The sequence below is a fragment of the Glossina fuscipes genome, unplaced genomic scaffold (assembly GCF_014805625.2).
Source record: "Glossina fuscipes isolate IAEA_lab_2018 unplaced genomic scaffold, Yale_Gfus_2 112, whole genome shotgun sequence".
Lineage (NCBI taxonomy): Eukaryota > Metazoa > Arthropoda > Insecta > Diptera > Glossinidae > Glossina > Glossina fuscipes.
In genome coordinates this window covers 5,341,001-5,357,781 of record NW_023998455.1, presented here as the reverse complement: position 1 = coordinate 5,357,781, position 16,781 = coordinate 5,341,001, and positions in this window count along the sequence as shown.

Here is a 16,781-nt window from a genome sequence, read left to right as displayed (position 1 = left end):
GGCTGCGAATGTGTCAAATGGTGTTGTTGGAGCCATTTTTGGCTGACATCGGCTTTATATAGCAGCCTCTTTCGTACCAATCTTCCTCGAAAGATGGGAAAAGAAGCCGCTTTTGCACGACACTGTTATTCAGGATGAAAAGTGGATTTATTTTGGGAATCCAAGACGCAAAAACCCATCAGTAAGTCTAGCGGCGTTATTTATCTCGACTCGGTTCAGAGAGCCCTGGTATGTTAAAACTTAGTGACAAATGGTCAATAACAGCAAAGAGCATTCATATCACGAATCAGAAGTATTCAACTGGGAAGTTCTAACCCATGCGGCTTAGAGATTAGCCGCGATCCGATTGCCACGCGTTCGCATCTATGAGTCATTTCTGTTAACGAAGCTAATATTTCAAGAGATGTCCTCTACAAGATTTGTTATCATTTTCTTCGCATTGTCCTTGTACTGAGTTACCTTGAAGTTTGTTCTGATTCATAGAGAGTATGTAGCCTCTCACTTGATAGGTATCAGAAGATTCGCATTTAATTGAAAATTTATTTTGCGGTTCATAGTTTTTCTTTTTTTTTTTTTTTTGTTAAATCAAGCATAAGTGAAAAATTTTTTAATAATGCAAAAATTTTATATTCTATTTTATTTATGCGTAAAATTTTAAAAAGCACATATGTACAGTTATTGATACCAATAATAAATTTCCATTTCTATCATATGGGCTTACTATATACTATGAACGCAACAGCACGTATTCACACATATCAATCGAGTTCTCTGGAGTATGTTTACTATGCAACAACTATAGAACAAAGGGAAAAAAAATAAAAATAAAAAAAATGGAAACCAGTGAAAGAGTGGCGAACGTATTATATGTATGTTAATTTTGGAAAATGTGTATGCATCTCGAACTAGGGTAATAAACACCATACATGCACGTACGTATGCACAAGTAAGGCATCGTGCAACGATATGCGGGCTTTGTATTTATATCAGCAATTTCCAGCATATAAATTTTCTCTGATTGCTATGATGTGGATAAAAAGAACCTCTGTATTACGCATAGAAAATGGCTAGAGAAAGGGGAGTACATTTTTGATTGTGACTTAAAGCTCTAGGAAAATATACCATTTTAACAAAAATAACCCCATTCGAGCAGCGTGGAATGAAAAAAAAGAAAAAAGCAAAACTTAATGCGAATTGAAGATAAAATATGTTTACGCTATTATTGGAATTTAATGGCATAGCTCTAATGGATATATATGCGCATGTATATCTGAGTCTTTGTCTAGGGAGTGTAGTAAAACAAATATTCAAGCTTCAATACGTTTTTATTTTGTTTTTTTTTTTTTTATGTTCAACCGGAGAGAAGGCGGGTAAAACTATTAACCATAAAATATTTGTAGAGTTCTTGATAAGCATCAGATTTTAAATTCATTTTCTTATATCTGTTTATGGGCAAATTTCCCGTCTGCTTATTTCATCAATTGCATGTCTTCTCATCACTTTATTTACGGAGAATTATAAATAAGGGAAAGTCTTTAAAAAGCGTTACCTTGGGGGTAGGTAAGAAATTTCAAACATACTAACAGCTGTGTGTGTGTACTTTTAGAGGCGGGAAATGAGCAGAAAATCTTTTCACTTTTCGTCTTCTCAGTTAGTTTTCTTTTACAGTTTTGCATATATTATCATATATGATAAATGCTATGCAAGTGATAGGGGCAAAAAGATTCGTATTAAGCTGAATCAGCAGAATTAATCTGTGATTTCTACTCACTTATAGCATTTTTGTTTGTTTATACCCGTCACAGAAGGATGCATTTACGCATCTGACGTGCGTCAGCCTCAGATATCCCATAAAGCATATAAATTGGTGGTCAGTTTGAAGTTTAGAATACACTCAAACATGCCCGTCTGTTCATCTGTTCATATGTCTGTCTACGCAACTGTATTGTAAACACTTCCCCGTCAGCTAAAAATGAATATATCGCCTACAAATTTCCAAAAGAATTTGAACTTTTCACAGGACACACACGCACACGTGACAAAAACTTTTATCGTGTAAATAGATAAAATCAGTCACGCCTACTCCATATTACAAAGCGTGATAATTTAGTTCTTTTACTTTTTTGCCGTTTTTAAGGTAAACGGTGATGGTGGGCATAAAAGATTCGGTCACAACGGAATATGATTTTCGTACCTGTTTTTTTGGGTTAATTTTTTTCTTTTGCTGGCTCATTAATTTTCCGATAATAGTCGGCATGTAGTCGATGCAACAATAAATTATGTATACAAAATGATTTTTTTCTAAAAGTGATGTTAAATTAAAATCCTCATTAGCTTAAAAGCTATGATTAGGTTGAAAGCATTTATTCATATAACCTCCATTTTCAATGAATGAATGTTGGATTTCATTGACAAATCAATATGTAATTGGGACAAGTATGTGTAAATAGATGGATGGAAATATTTACATACAAGTATTTTTTTTTTTTTTTTGCTTTAGGTGGGAAAACATCGAAGGACCGCCGAAGGACTTTATCTCGTGCGTGAGCTAATAAGTCATTTCAATCCATTCGGCGAGCCGACGTCGTTCATCGATGCGTCCACAATAAAAAAAAAAAAAAAAAATAGTCATAATCAACTTAAACTCGACATCATTTGTAATATTTGGGTCAAATTTATAAGTTTGTCGGGTCTTTTCAAATCATTTGTAGCATTTGGATCAGAGATTAAGCCAAATTCGATCTTGAATGCACTTATCGATTCTGTTCACAAATTTTTCGAATCGGCTGAGAATTGACACCATCCGTCTTAACATTTAATTTCCGCACTTGAATTTAAGCTCAATATTTTGCTAAGTAAATTCGGGGAAAACAGACAGTCGCAGAGATCAACACATCTCCGTTGACTTAATACCTTATTATGGCTGAGTGGTTAAAAGGCCCGTAGAACGTTAGTTATAGAGCAATCAAAGAATTTATAGTCTGCCACATTCCATAAGAAGTCAAGAAAATAATTCTTTCCGTTTTCCCCAATACATAGCTTTCGAATCACGACAGGCATGCAGAACTAACTCAATTATGAAACTATAGGATAGTGCTTTCTAAAGATGAGAAACAGCGCGTAGGTAGTTAAAAAAAATGTTGTAAAACTTCTTTCGGCAACATAAAATGAAATTGAATTCAAATTTTGCAAAAATTTTCCCACAACTCGTCCACAAGTGTCATTAACTCGATTGCTCGATTGAGGCAAAGCGTTTAGAAGTGATTAACAGGCTTCCAAACCACAAAGATCCTAAAGACCCAACAACAATTGAAGACTTTTTGCAGTCCAGACAATTAAGAAGAAATATTGCATAAGTGCTACGATGGCGGTCAGGGCTACAAAATTGAAAAAGAATAACTAAAGTGTTTTCACGATAATTCCTCACATAGGCGTAAAAAATTATAGTCGAACGGGAAACTTTCTGAATGTGCATTTTAATAAAAATCTGTTCATTTCTATACGTGTTCGAGCTTCACTTGCTTATGGAGCTGAGCAGAAAATTTGTAACAAATATATTAAATGATAGTAAATTAACTAACAGGGATAAAACGGTCACGTTTTTGTTGCTCCCTTACGTATATTCATGCGTTGCCTAATTTTATCGAAGCCTATAGTATAAAAATCGAATTAGGGATGCCAAAGAGGGCGCATATGTACCGGTTTGACGTCGGTCCATGCGTCCATGGAGCTTTCCGCCGATTTACGTTGGATTGAAATTTTCGATACGCGAATTGAAATTTCACTTCGTCTCCTCTTCTACTTTTGGCAAATCGCTTTTGGAACTGGACCATATACTTGAAAATCGCCTTTAGTTTCAAAGATGAGAAGCGGATTTTGTTAGCAAAGTTTCGATACAAGTTGATTTTGACAGTCGCCGAACGCAATTAGTAAAAAGTGCAAAAATATTATGTAGTTTTAAAGAGGAAGGACGTTTTCATTGAACGTTCATTGTAAAGGAAATAAAATTGGAACAATAGAAAAATGGAGCATATATATGTATATATGTTTTCGAACGCTTTGAAAATAATGAACAATTTTAGTGACCCTGTTCTAATTTACACAAGTAATTTATATAAAAAGAGTTACGTCGGCTTACTAGCACACCGTCTATCAGCTAACATTGACTCTAGATAACGAATGTCTAAGATTTGTTTTAAAATGAATTGTGATCTTTAGCTCTCTATGTTTAATAGAATTTTTTTACGGTATTTCCAAGTATTATTATTATTATTATTATTATTATTATTATTATTAATTTCGCCAGAGAAATACATTCTAAGACTAAACTCTTTAAAGCACTAGCATCTAAGGCAATCGGCTTTTATTAAAAACTCTACCGCACTTGGGATTCGAACCCACGACCATTGACTTGCTAGTCGGGATTCCTCGCCTTCGGCTATTCAGGCGGATCTCTTTCTAAGTAATATAAAACCTGCACTATTTAAGTTGAACGGATGAAATTTGATTGAATAAATAAACCTTTTCATACCCACTCCCTATAGATCAGAGGTACTCATGGAAATATATGTGTATTATTATGTGGCGGCTTTAATTCAATTCATTTTACCAGTTCTCACTTTTTTACCAGTTTATCGGAATTCCTAACATCAGCAAGCAGTGCACTGAAATGGTTTATTAATCGCTTCTATGAGACGAAGCAAAATGCTAGGTGCGGCTTGCCGCCCTACAATGAATGTAAGGGTTCACGACTTCCAATTGTGTACATGTGGAAAGGAGGGCATTCAAGATTAACCTCAATCTAATAATAACTTGAATATAAAAATATAAATAATTGATAAATAATGTGTAAATAAAGAAAATACTATTAGTTTGCTCGAAGATCATTTTTCATATTTTGTGCGTAATTATGAAAAATATAAAAGTAAAACTTTCAATAAATTATTTTACAAACTTTGATTTAATATTTGATCTTTAAATTTTTGCATAAACTTGGCGTCTCTTGCCCTTTGCATAATTTCTGTTAGCCATGAATAATTCGAAGACTATTTAGGTCGAAATAACAAATGTCTTTTAGAGTCGAAACTATATTCAATGTAATAAGAGAGTCTATGAATAGGTTTTCACTATTTCTTAATGCATTTGCAGGCAATACTTTACATTGAATTGTGCGTCAGTCAAGCATTTTTCAGTGATGTAAGAAAGTGAAGATATTCGCTACGTTGAAGAATTTCCTAAGGGAAGAGATAAAAATCTGAATTTCATTTTTTCCTTTTTTTATAAAATCATAAATTTTATACATATTTAATTTCAAAGTACGTGCAAAAGTATGCGAATATTGAAAGGAAGATGCTAATCGAACCTTAAATCTTAAGTTTGCAGCAGCTTTGATGTTTTACTTGAAAGCAAGTGACGCTGTAAGGATGCAAGCGCTTTGGAATAGATTTTGTGTACTTAATAGTTAAAATAATATTACAGGAAACACTTGTATGCGTGGCTGCAATTTCTAGAGGGCAATATTTGTTGTTGTATTTTTCTCTTCAAATTGTCACAGGTGATAAAGTAAGAGTGAAAAGATATGCGATATAGGCGGAACACACCGACTGTAGCAATACCCAATTTCCCGATTCGGGTTAAATAATCTTTGGTCATAGGCTTTGTCGTCAGCTGGAAGCGTTAATGCGTCATATAGCAACTTTGGCAATATGTAATAAGTAAAAGCATTATAGCTGGGCAAAATGCTTTTCATAAAAGTAAATTACGCTCAAAACGTCAATTTGTCAACGGTATCATTACTTTTTACCTGTTTTCGTCATAAAAAATCAAAACTGGAAACTTGTCGCCATATGTAGCTCCCGTACATACTTAGTTTCCATACGAAATCCTATGTATGGTGATGTCTACGGAATGGATCTGTGTGGTCTAAATTTCTTAGAATTAATTTTTATACTAAACTGCTATTACGGACCAGTTTTCAAAATAAAAAATTAAAAACTTCAGTCTTTTGACAAGTGGCTTACTGTTCAGGTGAATCCTGAGATCAGCCCATATGCTTTGAACATGGTCTAATACATTTTTATATCGACGACTTGCGTAATCGAAAATCGATTAATTAGTTAATTTCTCTAATATTATTAACAACAATAATATTATAAATGCAAACTAGACTTCCCTCCCGTAAGAAGATTCAGTTCTCATAGCAAATTGCTTCCTTCAATTCAAATTTTTGCCGATACAACGTCATTGCGATTTCTTTTGTTCTTGGAAAAAAAGACGTTATATGAGAAGTGGTCCCATTCAATCCACTTTCAATAGAATTAGTGTTTGGACATAAGCACGTCGGCTTACCAAATTTCATCAAGGTATCCGAAGTATTGCGAGCTATAGGTTTAAAACAAAAATAGTTGGCAGAAACTACCCGGACGGACGGACCCACGGTCGGACTACTTTAGAATCATTTTTTCAATCGATCAATATAATAAAAATCGTGTCTATCCTAATTCCTTCTGCGTTTTAAATAAATTCGCGTAAACAGTTAGAGTTGATATAAAAAATTTCGAACAGGTACGAGCACGCCCAAAGCTTTGAAGGGGTCCAACTTGTGCCCGGAGCGGGCAAAGAAATTTTTCAGGGAGAATAAAAATGACACGTTTGCTTTACATTGCCCAATAATGCAAGGAATAGAAGCCACTGATGCGTGTGTAGTTTCGCAAAGAACATAAAATAAGTTCTAAATTCTTTAAAATATTTGCAGCATATCGACGCACACATACGCACGTGAAAATTTGCTGAAACATTGCACCAACCGATGTCTTTGCTACAGAGAAAAGTAGTAAATATTTTTATTTCTCATCGTTGTGTTTAGCCAGAGCGGAAGTTTCCCTTATAACGTTGAAGCAAATGTGTAGAACGAGCTTAGCAGAGAAATACGTTTACCATTGAAGATGATTGCGTAATATCTGCTAAGCACAAGTACTTTTATTTTACTGTCTTTCAGACGCCTTTGACATGGCACGATAAAATTCTTCACACAGGTAAGAAAAGAATTCCAGTTAGTAAGCATGTGCTCGAAGCAATCCAATAATGAAAATAATTTATGTCACAGAAACATGGGTGTTATGGAATGAATAAAATGCATATAAGAAGCATTAAATAGAGGAAAGAGAATTTGTTTAAATTCATTTTATGACATAGAACATTTGCGACGAATGGTTAGTTGGATAAACCTAAAGCGATTTGAAATGTCAGACCGATCCCAGATTTATCGACTTAAACTGGGTTTATGCATTTTAAAATTTGAAGTCGGATGAGAATCAATTAAAAACTTATTTGTCAAAAATTCCTAATCAATGTTTGAGTTGTTGCGAATAATTTGCGGCAAATTTACTCAAAGGAGGGTAAAGCATAGCTTAGTCGATTCATACCACTTCACACCACTTCTCTTTTTCTATCCTATTTAGATAAAAAAAAAAAATAAGGTTAGAAAGTGATAAAATGATATTTCATTTTCGCACAAATCCTTGGCATACGTATATCTGAGAGAAGGAATGTATTTTTTTGTGGTTGTGCATTACTGTAAAAAAAAATTTCCACAATGTTTCAAGTTTTCTTTTGGCTAATATTCAAAAACTCTGCTGAAGAAAAGTAAAGTTTTAAGAAAAAGGAAAGAAAAGAAAAATCAAGAGAAACGTTCAAGTGTCACTTAAACTTAAGAAAACACCACATAGTTATGGTTAAGAATAAAAAGTGATGATGCCCAAGTATATATCTTTCCACGTAATCGTCATTCGGTGGTATATTAGTTTTATTAGATCGCTTGACAAAACGGAAAGCCATTCTAGAGATTAGGGACGAAAGGAAAATTCTTCCACAAGACCTACATGAGTAGCAAAGTTTTACATATTCTTTCTTCCCGCAATAGTTGAGAGATTAACTAGCTCAAGGTCATTTTTGCTATGCAATAGTTTGTTATTCGCTACAGATATATTTCCTTTTCTGCCTAACTATCTGCCGTGTACGTTTTCCTCATCAGGGACACCTTTTGTCATACGATATTTTTTCAAAGATTTCCAAAAATTTGTCTTTTCAACTGATAGAGGTTACAAAATTCGATTACAGGCGATTATATTCGGATTTTTTTCATTTCATTTTAAATTAAATCCTTAAACCTGAATATTTATCAAAAACGAATATATTGAATATATCCCTATGTATGTATATGTATATGTATGGATGTTGGATGGATGTTGGCGCTGTGGTCGAGCCAAATCCATGTCAACACAAGTTTTACCACTTTTCTGGTTCAAATGTTTTTCGCACTTTGCAATTTTTACCAAAAAAAAAGGGGAAAAAGCAAAACTGAGTTATAGCTGCGCCAACGTTTTTATGCGGTTTTTCTTATCTTTTTTTTTTTTTTTCATCTTTTCTTTATACTTTGATCAGAAGTTGTTCCTTCAAGAGCTCGCTAACAATGCAATTGCTAAACATTTGAAAGAAATACATCAGCGGGATAAGTTACTTAAAAAACACAAGAGTTTTATAAAGAAAAAAAAAGGAACGAGAGAAAAACTGAAACGGATGCAACTAAGGCATGTAAAAATGGATAGAGAGCAAAATAGAAATAACAATGGATTGTAATTTACGGTGAATGAAGAAAAACTTTTTATTGTCCCCATAACGAAGCTCAAGGTAATGTGCGAAAAGATGATCTCACTCCGGACTTGCTTTGCCAACCAAAAACTCTATAAAGAAAGCGACTAACATTTCGCCTGATAATGTTCGTCGTTCATTTCCGTGATAAAACACCGCCAAAAACTGTACCTTGCTTTCATGTAAGAGCATACTTGTTCCTCGTCCTATTTGTAGCGTAAAATACCAAAAATTTGAAAATGTAAAAATGTTTTCAACTTTTGTTTTGTTTTTTTTTTTTTATTATCTGACCAATCACTGGAATGTCGCCTATATGTGTAACATGGTGATGGTCAAAAAGAAGCGGGGAACAAGAACAATATATGTGTACTGAATACGGTAAGCGTTATGCTTGCACCGAATGATGCAGTCAGATTAGACCTTTTTCATACATACAGTTATATGAAAACGGATATCAAGAATTAATTAACCCAACTGACCCAAAGCTTTCCTGTTCGTAAAAACTATCCAAATTAAAACCATTTGCCATAGTCGTCGTCTTTATATCGAAATAACAAATTGCATGATCGTAATATCTAAGATATGATGGGATCTAAGCCGACCACCAAAATGCATTGCAGAATGCATCAAAGGGGCAGAGAAATTTAAACAGATTAAAAAAGTGGTTTCGAATTGATTCATACAATGAAAGTTGAGTGTATTTTGAATCCCTTTGGGTGTTTCATACATAAACACATGACTGGATGCACCGTATATTGGAAATGAACTGGGTAAGCCATTAACATAAACATCGCTGGTCTTTATTTTCAGTCTGTAATAGGTCTCTTGGTGCACTTAACTATCCATGTCTTTTTTTCTATTTTTCTTGAAGCCATTCACACTACAGGCCCACTTAATCTGTACACAAATATTTCCTACCCGAATGCCTATTAAATTGGGTATAAAAAGTGTATGTTATTCCCTTCCTTATGTTCTTTGAAAAAGTCTCTATCAATTTTTTTCTTTTAATTTGCTATCAAATCATCTTTAAGACCTTGTTTTTTTTGATTTTAACATTTTAAAGGCTTCTGGACTTTGCTTCGATATCCCTACCGTCATATGGATTATACTTTATTGTCGTTAAGTATTTGATAACAAGTCTGCAGTGTTGCTTACGCTCTCCGAAATTTGAGCATTTTTTTCATTTTTAATACTATCGATTTTACAGCAATTCATTGCTGTCCTTAAATTCTGCCTGTTCTCCTTATTGAATTCGGCTTATATATATATATACTTATGTACAAAACTTTAGGGGGAAACTTGCTTTTGTAACATGCAACGCAAACAATTTCGACTTTTTACAAAATTTCAAATTACACTTAAGGCGCACAAAGCGTTAGCACAATACCGCATATATATAAATTTTTTATGTCAACCCTCCGTTTTTAAGCTATTTTCGTCTTATGTGAAAAAACACAAATATGTGTAGAATGGAAGGAACAATAAAAACTATTTTCCATTTATTATGCTCAAGAAATGGACGAAAGAATAATTTTTATACGTTCTTGAAAGATTTAAGTCAAAAGACGCCTACTCGGTCCCAGTTTCCAATGTGCTTGACCATACTGTACTTGAGCTTAGCGTGGGGCCCAGTCGAGTGAATGCTTGTTGGATAAAAGCATAGCACTTATCGACCGGGCGTGTTTACCAATAAATTGCCAATGTTGTAATATCCAGTCTATCTATGCTTGCATATATATGTATGTAAATAAACGGAAGTTCACGAACCCACCAACTAATGTAACACGGATCTGTTTCTCTACCTTGATGAAATCGTCCACATTCATATATTAGGTAAAAAATGGCTCGCAGAAATGACTAAAGGGTCGCCAATTTTTAAAATTAATTTCAAGATAAATTATTTTGTTAATCTATCTATATATTATATAGCAGAGCTTAATCTATAAGCTTAAGATTTTTATTTGATTAACTTTCCCGACATTCAAGAAAGATTGTGAAAAAATGCTTTTCTTTCTTTGGCTGTGACAGCCGCACTTACCCCTAACAAGACGTACAAGAGCGAAATGGCGACCACATCAGGCTTCTTCAGCTTGCTTTGCATTTTGTACTGAGAGATTACGAAATTCGGAAATGTGAATCTAATAAAGTATAAAAACACCACAACTGATATAAGAAATTGACACAGACGTCAATAAGTCTTCTCCTAGTGGTAAACATTAAGTACTGACTTGCGGATACCAAATGGTCTTTTACTCTTCTCTTGTGTAGAGCGCATGTCTCCTCGCACCAGCTTAATATCAACAATTTTTATGCCCCCCTAGCTAAAACAGCTATGTCTTCTACAAGTCATTAGGCTATTAACCCTCCGGAATATCTAATAGAAAATACAAAAAACGGAGATCGTTTAAACTATATATATATGTATATATACATATATATATATATTCCGTAAACCGAAGAGATATGACGTGTACGTCCGTCCGTTGTGTGAATGTTGTTTACTACGTCTCTCAGGACGTAAGTATTTCCGGCAAGGTATACTTACAATCAGTTGAATTTCGCAAATCGCATTCGAAAACCAGGACAATAACTAAGTTGACGCCCACAGGTGTAAGGAAGAGTTGAAGAACAAAACTTATGAATTTGAGGTCATAACGAAAAGTTTTCCTTACTTTGGCTACTAAATATCAATGTGAGATTCGGCACTAATGCTGAAATAACTGTGTATAGTTTGCAACGACGTCTGTTTGTAGAAAATAGGCCCGGGACTTTTTTTTTACTAATCTAAAGTAAGCGATATTTGAAAATCGCTGAAAGGCACGAACGAATGGTTTTTTCACGAATTTTTTCAATTTCCGACTACTTTTTGCATAAGCTAGCAATAACAATTGTAAAAACATTTGTAGAACATATCTATGTATGTACATATCATGTAATTGAGAGTTAATTGAGTTTAAAATAAGCTCTGGGATGGCCACTTTTGTTATGCGTATCATGTTGCGAGTATTCTTCTCTGGGTAGTAGTGCTAAGTGATTACAGTTTCAAAATCTGCTCTTGATGGCCTACACATTAAATAATTTTTTTTTGGTTTTCCGATATATATATATAGAGGAGCGTTGTGTGAAATTTTTATAAAGTTTTCTTCTTTTTTTTTGTTATTATTTAGAACATCCGTTTAGTCTGCAATGGCTACAAATGTAACGCATCAGCGCCATTGCAACCAAGCTCGCAATTAAATGCTCTAGTTTTCAGCAATGAAAATGCACATGCAGACAAAGAACTCTTTCGGGATTCGAACATTTACATACACATGTTGCCGCCCTTTCTCTGGTGTTCGGCTTAATAGTAGTGGGCGAGTTGATGGCAGCAGTTGCAGTACTTTAATCAGTTTAAAAAAGAAAAAGCGAAAAAAAGTTTCTTAGTTTAAAAAACTTCATAGAATTGTTTGGCAAAGGCTTAATGCAGGTGCAAGCAACAGCATCCAACTGTGTATGCGTCCCTTTGTTTAGTAATGCGATACCGCTTTCGCATTTAAACGTGCATACACAACATAAAGTCTATATACACTTCACATACACTTTGCTTCGAGTGTTTTTGTGGGTGTTCATGTGCTAAATAAAGTTTAGTTTTATTTATTCCTTTTCTTTATTATTTTACTTCCTTCTACTCTATTTTCACTTGTTCTACTTGCTCTAGTTGTTCCCCTTAGTTCACGTTGCATTGTTTTCTCATGTTGACTTAATAAACATGGCAGGTTGTTTCTTAATTAAAGTTTGATAAGGCAACTTGCATATAATCAAGCCGGCATACAAGATGAGGCATTCCATTGCTTGTCGTTGGTCTGATGTATTAACTAAAAGTTTAAAGTGTAAATAAAGTGCAGATACTCAGCAAACCCTTTCGCAATAGATATTTTTGCTTTTTTAATTTTATTTAATTTGCATTTTTCCTATTTTTCATTATTCTTTTTCTAAAAGACTTGATATAAGCGAAACTTTTCAATTCTAATTAGTCACGAGACAGAGAGAGAGAGAGAGAGAGAGAAGTGTAAGGATACTTAACATCTTTGTCTAAAGGCGACAGGACATCGAAAGAAAATGCATTGATTTAAGTGTACTTATCCGACTTTTCACATCTGGTTCGAATATCCACATGCAAGCGAACCTATAATTATGGTTAATGTTCATCGCTATAATTCACAGAGCTCCTATTATAACGATTGTCTGAGAATTAGAGATTTCCCTATGTTGAGTAACATAAAATCTTATTATTATATGGAAAAAGTATATTACCAGCAATATTTATGTTCTTCTCGCATTCACTTGACTCGTCTATACACATAGTTAATTATCATTACAATGTAATATATTCTCGCACGTCTGCACCTGTTTAGATTATATAACAGCTTCCACTGAAGTTTCTCCATGATGTATATATAAGAGCGAGGTTTCTCCCGAGGAATCTTGGAAATTCTTTGCTCCGTGTTGACCGAAGCGGGCAAACTAACAACCGTGGATTTCATAACTTTGTTACACAATGCTCTACAATTATCGGCGTTCCGCGTGCTATTGTGATCATATGTTCCCACTTCCATTATTGATACTTCCGTGGAGGCCACCTCTACAACTTTCCCCTCGGATTTATTCTACTAGGAGACGTAATCAACTCAGCTTACGCCAGGCACTCGTCAGAATACACTATCTTTAGCCTCCTTCATAAACGCAAAGTTATACCCTGGACCACCTTTGCATTCGAATAGCGATGAAAAAGTCTGAATGCAGATGATCCTCCTCGCCGGAGGAATGCCGGGCGGAACGCGATCTGCCATTCGGAAAACGTCCTAAAAATAAAAAAGACAACACGAGATTATTTTTCTACCTGACATCGAGCCATACACATTGAAAATCATTGAACTGCGAGCTGCACGGATATATTCGAAGAAACTGGATAGCAAATATCTTATTGACTGGGGAACATATTTTGTTTGGCCGCTGAATCGGCAAATAGAAACGACGAATTTACGCACTACGATACATCAGATCTATCTAAATTGGTGTTTAAGTCTACCTATTAACTGAGTAGATATTTTTTGGATATACTTCTTAATAGCAAAGGCATTTAATCGATGGGATGCTTATGGAAATACGAATAAGGATTTTTTGAATCAAGCATAGAAGTAATGCAGTCGCTTACCTGTAAGTCCCATACAATGCGAGGAATTTTTGAAGAAGTATTTGATCGGTTAACAAGACGTGGTATAGATTCATAATTCCCCTCTAAACGGCAAATCCAAAAATTGCTAGAGGGACTTTACTTTTGTTATTGTTGAATATATTGACTCAATGAATACTACGCCTTGTCGCCATAAAATTTCTGTTTTTATTTATTAAATTGATGCTCCGTTAGGCCAGAAGTCAAATATACATATATTCACTTCGAAAAGATTTTTTTGTCAATACAGAAACGTACAGTGCCGTCATTTGGCGTTTTGTCCTTTTCCTCTGTCGTTTGGTTGAGGAAAGTCGAATAATAAAATCTTGCGAAAAATTAATCCTTTGCGTCTTTTCATTAGGTAGCAAAAGCAGCGAAGCTGGAAATGACTTTACTTACTTTTAAGCTCATTAAGGAGCACTTAATAAGCTATGCCCAGTTTAGAATACTTATGCAATGGGAAATGTATGATACAAGCAAAAAAAAAATATGAAAAGAAAAACCACATATTAAAAAGCAAGAAAAGTATTATAATAATCTATCGCCACTCTAATACCTTCCCAAGTGTACATTAAAAGATATTTCCACAAAAAAAAATCTTTTTAAGAGCGCAACTAACTATGCAAAGTCCCAGGCTAGCACGGCAGCTGCCATAACAATATCAAATGTTGAAATCAAAAATCCGTACGTAAAACTGAAACTTGACGAAAAGGAAAGTCACGACAACACTGTTTCCCTTTTTTTTTATTTAGCAACAAGTGAGACAACATCACCTGAAGACCGCTTATAACAAGTTCAAATGTTCACCTAGCAAAAGCAGTGTTCAGCAATAGGTTCCTTGTGAATCAAGTCAGTACATTTTTTATTAAGGATCAGAATGCTTTGTCTAGCTGTCTTTGTTCAAAAAAACACACGCAGTTAGATGAATTGATGGGCTGAAAAAGGGTGGAAATATATAACTTTTCTCCATTTACTCATTACAGTCTTTGCGAAGTTTCCATCGCCCAAAAAGTGGAAGTCTAAGCAAAGTTTACTCTACTAAATTAACTATCCTTCACCCATGATGATGACAAATACGTAAAGTGCTTGATATTTCCTATTAGGGATATCGCAACGTTCCTGATTAACTTGAAAGTGAAGGCTAACAGAAGAAGTAAATGCAACGGGAAGGTAAACTAAGGATTAAGCAAACAGCTCATTTATCCGTCTCTCTAATCGCTCCAATTGGGGAAATTTTGTTCTTTCCTATGCATTGTTAAACGATCTTGAGGTACACGTATTCACCTATCTCCTCCACAGAGCTACTGTTAAGAGTTATTTTGCCAATTGCAAGTACTCCAGTCGTCGGGTTAGTTAGCCCACGTTTACCAATTGCCCTTTATTCTGTTTTTGCCACTACCACTATTCATTAATCTACAAGGCTATCGATTATCAATCTTAGGCTTTTATCGCGCTACCGCCCGAAGTCTCACCTGTTGACGGTTCTACTACTCGACTCTACCCCATTCGAATGTTGACTTGGCCGCCGCAGAGACTAATGCATAAGAGTCGCGCTTACCACCAACCAAATCGGTGTTCGCGGATTCAAATCTCAGTACGGTTTGATTGCACCTGCTCGTACCTTCATTTCCTTCTAACATTCTCCCTACTACACATATACATAGAAGACATCTAAGTGGACGGGTGGCCAGGCTTTGTATGTGATATAGTAGTTCGCATCCCTTCGCCCATATGAATAGAAGAAAATGTATCTACCGTCGACCTTTTCCCATTGCATGTGTGACATCTTCACGTAAAACAGTTTCTTCTTTCTTACGTGTGATGCTGCTCGTGACGATAATCATAAATAGATACTAACTGTTTCACCTATCAGCTCTATTTTGGCGTTGTGATCGCTCACTACTCACAACTGGTCTTAAAAAAGTGTCGAAATTTGATATGGCACTGGTGGTGCCACAGTTACAACAAAAAGCCTATCAATGTGGTTATAAAACAACTTTCACATCAAAGAAAGCTATTAAGTCACATAAACAGTTTCCAAAGAAATGCTTGTGATTGCCTTGTGAAGTTGCTTAAAATACAACTAAAAGCACCAATAGATATAGCCACTAGTACAGAGGCCGTCAATTTCAAGAGAATTCAGAACCTACACGTCTGGTTTCGGTAAATCTCTAAAACAAAATGAATATGCTCTCATTGCTGCAGCTAGGTGGGTACAGAGTCGCAATATCAAGTATTTTCAATCCTAAATCATTCCTAAAAGCCTTTGATATTTTCAGTCTAATATAAGGTATCGTCTCTTACATAACTTACTTGCAGTGAACATCAATGACCGCAGTGATAATTGCATGAAACGCATGCATGCATGTTTACTAAGAATATTCTAATCTTTTGAGAAGAAAATAACAAATGTTGCGAAACAAAAAAGAATGTGCATTGTGCACACATACATATGTATTTATGGGTGATATGAAGAAGAACGTACCAGACAAAAATATCAAACAAAAAAGATGCACATGCATAACATCAGAGATAGGGATAAAACAATGGATGAGAATAATAGTTAGAGAAAGTAATACAACGGCAGACCATAAGGCTGCAAGTACATTTCTTGCCTGTTTTTATTCTTCTAACTTTACCATGGTTAAGGCATTCAATCCGCATGTGTTCTTATGCGCGCGTGGATGTGCTCTTTTGGAAGATAATGGAAGTTTAACTCGGCGGAAACGACAAAACTATTACAATTGCGTAATAAGCCATTTCATATCCTGATTACTGCTAACATATTTTAAGTTTTTGTAAGTGTTTCAGTACTTGAACTGACTCTGGAAGATTTTCTAAATGATAACGGGTTTGTTTCGATTCGTGTTCTTGTTCAATTATTTCCATATTTTCATGAGCCTTCGTCTTATTAACTAAA